This window comes from Mesocricetus auratus, unplaced genomic scaffold (assembly GCF_017639785.1).
Source record: "Mesocricetus auratus isolate SY011 unplaced genomic scaffold, BCM_Maur_2.0 Super-Scaffold_100020, whole genome shotgun sequence".
In the NCBI taxonomy this organism is placed as follows: Eukaryota; Metazoa; Chordata; class Mammalia; order Rodentia; family Cricetidae; genus Mesocricetus; species Mesocricetus auratus.
Window position 1 is genome coordinate 7,924,194 of NW_024429201.1, and position 9,976 is coordinate 7,934,169.

Below are 9,976 nucleotides of genomic sequence, written 5' to 3' on the forward strand. Positions count from 1 at the left end.
CAGTTTTTCAAGTGCAGACCACAGGGATGCATCACAATGCTTGTCTAAACAACCCACCTCCCAATGTTTCCAGCCACAGAGTTAGGTTTCAACATAAATTTGAGACTATATAGCAAGATCCTATCTCAAACCCACACACAAAACTAAGAATTTCAAGCAAGCAGGCTTTTGGGGGCATAGTCAAATCATAAGAGTCCAACCCTTATAAAAGTAATGATGGGAACTATTGCAGTGCCATTCTGACCTCCATTCCAACACACGTGTGTGCAGCTGGGCACGCTCATTTATGTATGGATGGAGGCCAGAGGTCACCATGGGGCATCTTCTTCTCTTGCTCTTCTCCTTGTTTATGAGACAGGGTCTCTCTCTGAGCCTGGAGCTCACTGTCTAAGCTAGACTGGCCGGCCAGTGAGCTTCTGGGACCTGTCTATCTTCCTCCTGGGATGGGGGTACACACAGATGTCAGAGACCCAAACAGTTCTCCAAACTTGTACAGCATCGGTAAGGAAAGTTACCAATGTATCTCTTCATCCTGCAAAAATCAGTATTTTATTTGCTTGTTTGTTTTGGTTTTTCTCTGTGGAGCCCTGGCTGTCCTGAGTACAGCAGTACCAGTTTTTCCAGAGGCGGCAAGCAAGAGGATACCTGAGCCCAGAAGTTCTAGGCCAAACTAATCAACATCCTGAGACCATGTGTGTGTGTGTGTATCTGAGGGTTTGTGTGCATCTATGTGTGTATCTGTATGTATGTGTGTGCATGTGTGTATATATATACCAATCACATTGTCTATGTAATTCCATTCAGGTAAGCCCTAAGAATAGTGAGGTTCATGGAAACAGAGGCTGGGAGGGCAGAGGAATGGAAGTTACTGCTAATGGGTACATTAGATTTCAGTTTTGCAGTATGAAGAGTCTTAAGGTGGGTGGTGCTGTTAGCACCATGTGAAAGTCCGCAATAACACTATACACGTAGAAAAGGCTGCTGAGGAAAACCAAGTCATGTATATTTTACCACAGTTTGAAATAACTCGGTCATATACATAAGTGGAAAAGTCATAATGAAGCCAGTTGTCTTGCGTGATTAGTATATGCTAATAAAATAAAAGTTCACTATTAAGAAAACTCAGTTATGTAACTTGACAAAATATTTGAACAGACACTCCCTGAAGAAGATATACAGATCGGCTGGTGAGGTGGCTCAGTGGGTGAAGGCGCTTGGGGCCAAGCCTGAAGACCTTAGTTTGATCCTAAGAACTCTCATGGAGGAAGGAGAGAGCTGACTCCTGAAAGGTGGCCTCCAACCTCCACGTGTGTGCTGCCACATTCTCTCTCCCTCCATCAATCCATCCCTCCCCCACCACACACACACACACACACACACACACACACACACACACACACACAATCTAATTAATTAGTTAGTGCTGCCCTCAATCTTGGCCTGCAGAGCAGCTTCTTGGCCCAGCAGTTAGTGCCCAGACTCATAACTGGTCAAGGTGTTGAGAATGAGTGTCTTAAGTGAGACATCTGTCTCTCCCTTTTGAGCTTTGAGAAAGAGGGCAGAAAGAGTGTAAGAGCTGGAGGACAGAGAGGTGTGTGTGAAATGCTCTCTTTGGGACATGATATGGCCATCGCACCATGAACTCAAACGTAGCTACAGTTACTTGCTGAAGATCAATCAACTCTATAACTAGTCAACCTTCCAACAGGCTACATTAATTGGACTCAGTGGGATATTAACAATAGCAACACACAAACAAAAGTAACACACTCCTTTACTTCCAGACTCAGGAGGCAGAGGCAGAAGGATCACTGTGAGTTAGAGGCAAGCCTACATAGCTCGTTCTAGGTCAGTCAGGGCTACATGGTGAGACCCTGTCTCAAAAAACAAAACTAAATCCCCAGAAGAAGAGAGAATAGGGAGGCGGACGTGTTGGGAGACCCCGGGAGAAGTGAGAGAGGAGTTAGGAGTTCCAGGGGAAAATCGGGGATGTAGGGAAGTGGGAGGAGGAATTGAGGTATGGGGAGGAGTGATGGGAGGCTGTTGGAATACATATGATGATAAATGCATATTGTTTTCATCTATGAATTTGTCAAAAAATAAATAAAATACTTTATTTAAAAATTGCTTAAAACTAGCCAGGCGGTGGTGGCACACGCCTTTAATCCTTTAATCCCAGCACTCGGGAGGCAGAGGCAGGTGGATCTCTGTGAGTTTGAGGCCAGCCTGGTCTACAGAGTGAGTTCTAGGACAGTCTCCAAAGTCACAGAGAAACCTTGTCTTGAAAAATGGGAAAAAATTGTTTAAAATTAAAAAATAAGCTTCCCTAGTTTACCTCCTGTTGCTGTGGTAAAGACCACGAGCATAAGTGTTTGGGAGCAAAGGGCTTGATCCACCTTATGCTTCACACGCATCAGGAAGGGAAGCCCGGGCAAGACTCAAGGCAGGAAGCTGCAGGCAGGAACTGAAGCAGAGATGGTGAAAGGGCACTGCTAACCGGCTTGCTCACCATGGCTAGCTCAGCCTGCTTTCTTATACAACCCAGGACCACCAGCCCAGGGATGCACCAGCAACAGTAGGCGCTCCCACAACCAACCGTCAGTCAAGAAAAATGTACCACAGTAGCAGCAGTTTCATTCCACCACAGATGAGTGGATAATTGTAGGGTAGCCATTTGATAGGCAGCTACCCAGCTCCTTTATATTATTCTTTTTCATTAAAAAAGAGAAGGAAACTTGGGTAAATCACAGAACCATTTTGCTGAATAGAAACAAGGCAATACTATGTGCTTAGGTCTGGTGTTCCCACGCGTGCCTTGTTCCTGAGGCAAGAGATCCGTAACCAAGTATTGCTTAGCCTAGCCCATGGCAATCCCGATAGCCATGAAGGTTGGTTACAGATGATTTAAAGTTGGGGTGCTCTGATGACGGGCCACCTGTGGGGAAGACCCCTCCCGCCTAAGACAGGGGTTCAAGGTCCCCCAAGGACGGGAAAGGGAGGGTGACCCTACTTGACCTAAGCCAGGAGTGCCTCATTTAAAAATAAAAAGGGGTGAATTGTGGGAACACCAGACCTTGAGCAGAGACCCACTTCCCCTTCTGCCTGGGAGTAGGCAGCTGTAAGACAATGTTTACTAAAAACAATACAATGCCTGGGGGCATTAAGTTCCTGGAAAAGGCCTGCCCACAGAAACCACCCTGACCTCGACCTTGTCCAAAGACTAACCACCTCTTCTGCCACGCCCAGATCAGTTTCTGGGGGCAGAGCAGAACCAGCCAGGGGAGAGGAGAGAGCAGAAGCGTCTCTGGTGGGGGCCTTTCTTAGGAAGTTTTCTTGAACCTTTTTGGGGCCTGCTTAAAGTTTTCTTTACATCGTTGAACAAGTCTCTGTGTTGTCAATCCCCGACACCCTCCGCACGTTCTCGGACACAGGCCGCGCAGCAGACGCGACACTTAGGATTTAATTTATACTAAAATTTAATTTATAATATACTATGTTATAGTGCAATGATATAAGAGTATAATATAATATACTAAATCTAATTTATACTGAAATTCTAGAAAATACAAGCTCAATAGTGGCAGGACACACATCCATAGTTACACGCAGGGGGAAGTACAAGGGAAGGCTAGGACTACTCTAGGACAGGAAGAAATGTCGGGGGGATGTGGGACACTTTCATCATCTTGATTGTGGTGATAAGTTTCATGGTTGTATCCATATGCCAGAATTTAACAGACAACACCCACTAAATTGTTCGACTTACTGTATGTCTATTTTACTTCAATAAAGCTATTAACAAAATAAATAAGGGAGCTTTGTGAACTCAGACTCGATCTGCCTCGGTGGATTCCATCTGTTGGTGGAGACAGAGATAAAGAGCCATAACGCTTCAGAATTTTCACTTTGGGCAGCATCCGAGGGAGGTATGGTATGCGATAGGACAAGCAAATGTCACTAAGCAGGATGGAGGGTTCCGAAGATATTAAAATTTTGCTTTGTACTTAACATGCAAAGCCTCAAAGTCACAGAGTGCTGGAGCCAGGAGGGAGCTGAAGGAGGAAATATAATCAAGTCCCTTTTGCAGATGAGGAAATGCATGCAACAGAGACAAGTGACAGCTTTGTGGAGCCGAAGCTGGGACCTCCAATTCCTGCCCTGCCAACTGCTTCGTTCTGAACCTAAAGCGCAACCGCATCTATGGACAGAAGCAAACCAAGACAGCTGCCATGACTAAATTCTGTATGGCCAGGTAAACAGCCCACAAAGTAGAGGGGGCTGGTGACTGCCCTCTTAGGTAGGACGCCATTTTTTGCACAGCAACACCTTCCTACCCTAAGAGTTGAGGCGATCCGCAGCCTTCTGAGATGTGAAACCTAACAACACAATCAGTTTTGCTGGCCTCCGTCTGGAAAGCACATGTGATTGGTGTATTAGTAAGCAATGTGAGTCTAAAACAAATTATCCTTTGTCCAAGTGAGATCTCAGGGCCAGGACCACTTGGTGAAACTGCCCTTAACTCAACAGAGCTAGCCGGTACATATAAAATGTGCACACATGTATACACACACACACACACACACACACACACACACACACATACACACACACACACACCCTTCATTCTACCACTACCAAGCAGGTGTCCTAACTTAGGTTTCAGGGCTAATAAGAGAAGAAAGTGCCCTTTTCAGGGTCAGGCACCATAACAGCTGTCCTTAGCTGTAGGATATGGGTCCCACGTTCCTCCTGACCTGTACACACTAGGATAGATGGAAGTGGTGGTCAGCCAGAAAAGACATGTGATGGGCTTGACTCAGCAATCTCAGGTGCCGAAAATGGTACGGGTCAGACCATGTTCCATCATTATCCACATCAGGATTTCCAAGGAACCTGAATTGAGTCAAGAGTCTTGAGCTCAACCACATGACCCTCCAAACCAGAATATCTAGGATAGAGCCAAAGAATCAGAAATCCGGTGAGGTTTCAGTGTCCCAGTCCTTGGGCTGAAACCAGTGAACTCCACTCCACCTGAAATACAACAAAAACATGTTATAGAATCTGAAGAGAGGGGAGGGGATAGGGCTCAATGGTTAAGGGTTCCAGAGGACATGAAAGAGCTTGGTTCCTAGCACCCACAACAGGCAGCTCAAGGGTTCTGATGACCTCGTCTGGGTTCGGCAGACACCCCCATGCATATGCATCTTCAGGCACACAGTAAAATAAAAAAAAACATTTTTTAGGAGAACAAGATCATTTCAGAGCTTGATGATGATAAAGCCAAGCTACTTTTGCCTGAAACACGTGGCTCTTACTATTTCATGTACCATTACTGCTTAGTGACAATGGCTTTTGTCCAACGTCAGACATTATTGAGGATTTGTCATGTGTTGACTTACAATGGAGAGTTGGTTAAAAAAAAAAAAAAGGAAAGTGCCAGAGACGGCCTTGATAGATTAGAGAGTGTTGTTCCGTAGCTGGTTCATTAAGTTCGGATCCCATCTGTCTGTCAATATTTTTTCTAGACCTTTGAATTAAATTCTCTGGTGTGTTCTGAAACAAAGATAGAACATCTGTAGCTTCCCAATGAATGATTCTCTCCTCTATCATCCAGCCACGGATTAAATGGCAGGAAGTTCTGCATTTATGTATGATATAGGTTGGGGGTAAAACAGCACTAAAATTGCATAGATATTATGAGGACCTTAAAGGGATAATTATTTTTTCTGGAGCAGACAAGCATTATAATGTGTGTGATACCTTGCAATCATTAGCAAGGGTTTCTGTGACAGTTAACATCTTTCACCTTGGAAAGTGAGCATCTCATTATGCTTCAAGCTACAAGCAAAATACTGAAATTCCTTAAGTCCTTCCTTATCATTCCCAAATACAAATTACAAAATAATTAATGGCAGTACTTAAAATGCTGGGAGGCAAAACGTCAGCTCTGTCTTCAAGTATGCATTTGCCACAGGACACCGTAGTAAAGATGTGTTCTTGAAATTCACTGAACAAAATGGGCACACACGCAAAAGTCTGCAGAATTAAGGTGGAAACAATTAAAGGAAGAGTTACTAAAATGGGATGTCATGTACATCTGTTGGAGAATGGCGCCATTTACTTGAGAACCAGTGTGAGAATCAGCTAAGTGCTGGAAACTTGCATTCTCAGGAGCCATGTTGACAGGACATCCAGCCCACCGTGTCTCTAAGACTTCACTTTACTGAATTCTCCCCATACCATGACTGTCAAGCTGGATAAAGTATACAGTCGATACTTACAACTTAGTTTCAATAAGATCATTTCAGGGGAGAAGGAAAGCACAGACAAAATCTTTATCATTGCTCATACTAAGACGTTCTGTGGGTGCTCATTGGACCATGCTTCAACTTTTTTGCATGTTTGGAAATGTTTGTAACTATTGGAGAGATGGCTGAGGATGAATAGGATGCTTGCCTAGCGTGTGAGACCTGGGGTTGATCCCCATGATTGAAAAGGGAAATGGGGAGAAATGGGCACGCTGGCCATGTTTGTTATCCAGCACTTGAGAAGTGAAGGCAGGAAGTATAATTGTTTTTTAATGGAAAGGAAGCTGAGTTTAACGATCCATACCTTTAATCCCAACACTGGGGAAGCAAAGGCAGGTAGATATGTGTGAGTTCAAGGCTATCCTGATCTACATGACATGTTCCAGGCCAGCTAGGGCTAAACAATGAAACTCTGGAGGGGGAGGGGAACAAAGGCTTTAGACATTAAAAGTGCATAGAGGAATATTTCCAGTCACCCCCGAAACTCCTGAAAACACATCCAAATCTGAGAACATGGTTTAACATGTGATTCCTGTTTTTAACTGCTCAGTACAGCACTCCTCAAAAAATCATGGTGAAGAAGGAACTGAAACCTGCACCTGCCCGGATATCCCCTTAAGGTGCGACTGTATCCTAACAATCAGCAATAGCTTCCTGCCTCTCAGCCTGTGGCTGTGGACTCTTCCTCTTTCTATGGGTAAGTGGGAACTGCATTGTCAGTGCGGATCAAAACAGAGAGAGCACCTTCCTCGGAGTCCGCAGGAGCATCATGTGGAAAAGGCAGGAGATGGTTGCTAAAGAGACTTGGTTCCAGGGTGAAGTCGTACTTATCAAAGTAAATGGCAAGGTGGATTCAGCCATGGAATGGTGCTGGAGAACCAGGGTTCTCTCCTGGAGCAGTCACGGGTGTCGATGTATTCTACCGGTTTGGATCTCTTATCTAAGCTATAATGTTTTCATTTCAAGAGTTTGAAGTAACAGGCTGGTCTCAAATTCCTTTTTCTCCCTCCCTATCATTGGCTTCCAGGTTTCTTCTCCTGTCTGCATTAGTCTTAGCTCTGCCTGTCACATTTGAAAGGGGGCAGGAATCACACTCTCCTGCAAAATAAGGCAGGGCTTCTTGGACCTCACAATTCTCCTGGAGCTGATTGGTAGTATAGTCTTGCTTCCATCTGTAGGTGAATTTCTGTCCCTTTATACCGTTCACCCACAAGCAACCTGCCAGCAACCCAGCCTTGACCTCATGACATCACCAATCAGTAATGTCAGTCCCTCACCACCTAACTAGGAACAATACTCTCACTTTCTCCTTCTTTCATTTCTGTAAGTGCAACAAATACCCATGCTTTGTGTTCTTAATGCTAGTCCTGAAGCTCCCTGACCTACTATCCGGTCCACAGCTGGTCCTCCTCCACACCTGATGTACCATCATAGTTCCACAGCCCAGACTCTTGAGCCGTACTTAGTAAATGCTGGCTTCCATTCTCCTAAAGATGTAAACTTGTATGTCTCCTATAAACAGCTGGACCTACTTATACTGTCTAAAAAATGCCTCTGGCATGGCTCCATGAGTTCCTGATAGCAAGACATTTCCATCTTCCTCCCTGGGAGTGTCTGGTTCCAGACATGCGACAAAATACACGGCCAGAAGGACCCAGCAACATATGTCCCTAAGGCACCTGCAGGATAGCAGGTGCCGTGCCCATCTGCTGCTGCTGCTGCTGTTAGAAGCACTTCATGCTGACGCTGACTCAGCTGGGTTTGAGGGTGAAGTGGATTAATACTATGAGTGTGAACAGTAAACACAGGACACAGGGCTTTTAGGGCAGGGTGTGTGGCACAAGATTTTATTCAGCACCACACCTCAAACACTCAGCAAGCATGCCAAGTTAAGGGCACTCCCTAACCAGTGGCAGGCCATTGTGGGGTTTGCGTGATTCATCCAAGTCTTCGGTTAGAGCCCAACTCTCCTCAGAAGACAGGCAGACTGGAGGCAGGGTCACCGGGGAGAAAGATGAAGCATGAGCCTGAAAGCAGGGAGCTGACAGGTCTCCACTGACTGGCCAGGAGAGTCACCTTGTGCCTTGTCCCTGTTTCCTGTGAAGTTTAGGGACAAGAATGTTTAGCTCTTGTCAGGGAGGCTGTTTGGAGGGCTGCAGATAACTCTGGCTGAGTTCTTCAACACTGAAAGACACCACAGAGTGAACACAAAGGAGACACCAAATCCCAGTGAGCACTTGAACGAAAGGCCCTTCCACAGGAGGACAAAACTACATCATTTTCATATTTCATTAATTCAGGCATAATATAGTAATGGTCTTGTTGAGTTGTCTGATTAACAAGACTATCCTGTAAAATGCCTCTCAACAAAGCACTCAGCTATGTCGCGATGCAGCTATCCCTTAAGTAGGGTCCTGGAGGGGCTTGACAAGTACATGCTGGGGACTGTAATTTCTCATGAACTACATTTGTGGGAGAGTAGGATAGAGAAGCAAATAGGCGTAGAAGATTCCAGCAGACTCCGGCAGGTATCGGATTAAAGTCCACCTGAACAGGACCTTGGAGTGGTGCGTGTGCACTGGCCATTTACTGTAGCTCTGACTCATGGGCCCTCCCCGAACCTGGCAGGAAAGGCAGAACACCAAAGACAAGCATATCTTAACTGGACTCTGGAGAACAGACAGACAATACAGGCCAATCAAATAACATCATGAAGGCTGTAGGGACATTCCTACAATAAGGGACATCACCCCAGACTCATTCAAGGCTCCTGACCAGATTTCCCAAAGCAATCAGAAAAAAGAAAACAGGGGAGAGGCTCTGTCCTTGGAGACATGTTTTTAGACATGTCCTATATGTCACAACTCCCTCCCCCCTCCTCTCTCTCTCCCTCTCTCTCTCTCTCTCTCTCTCTCTCTCTCTCTCTCTCTCTCTCTCTCTCTCTCACACACACACACACACACACACACACACACATCTGTCACTTTGGATCACACCACACCACCAACATGCTCACAATACAGCCTCTAACCTTACCATCTGCTCCTTGGGTCAAACCCAGAGGAATGCTTCCCACATGCTTGGCCTCCAACCTCCAAACAACTGCATAAAAGCAGAGAGTATGCATGGATTATTCCTCTCCCATTGAAAGTCATGATCTTTTTGGAGTTCTAGGCAGATTTGAGCAGTAGAAGCACCAAGGTAAACAAAAAGTAGACACATTTGTAAACTCGTATTCTTTCTTAAGGAACTATTTCCTAGTCAAGTATCTGTGTGTGTGTGTGTGTGTGTGTGTGTGTGTGTGTGTGTGTGTGTGTTGAGGGGCAAAGGAGATGCAGTTCATGGATCTCGAAGAACTAATTAATGTTGCACCTACAACAATGACAAACAGAAGCAAAGGACTATTCAAGCAAGGCATTTCACTTCACTCTAAATTGCTGTCTATATATTTCACTTTCTCCCAATAGGGGACTCTAGAGAGAGGCATGTAGATCAAGGTATGCGGGGGATTTATTTCACTTGTTTGCCAAGTGCTCTGGTGTTACCCAGAGTCTCACTTCTGTGTAGTGTTCCCAGAGCATCGTGACATCACCTTGAGTGTCAACAATGACAAACAACTCTCCTTCCAGGCACCTTGCCAGATTAAGCATGGTAACTCCTGTAAACAC

General features: G+C 45.3%; 1 long non-coding RNA gene across 1 annotated transcript; it reads right to left on the reverse strand.

Annotated features, from left to right (window-relative positions):
- Positions 1-8,126: 8,126 nt before the first annotated feature.
- Positions 8,127-9,409, reverse strand: LOC121133112. Its single transcript, XR_005869847.1, has 2 exons — positions 9,345-9,409; positions 8,127-8,405 (listed from the first exon to the last, which is right to left on the reverse strand). It is a non-coding gene; the product is annotated as an uncharacterized LOC121133112 (long non-coding RNA).
- Positions 9,410-9,976: the final 567 nt, after the last annotated feature.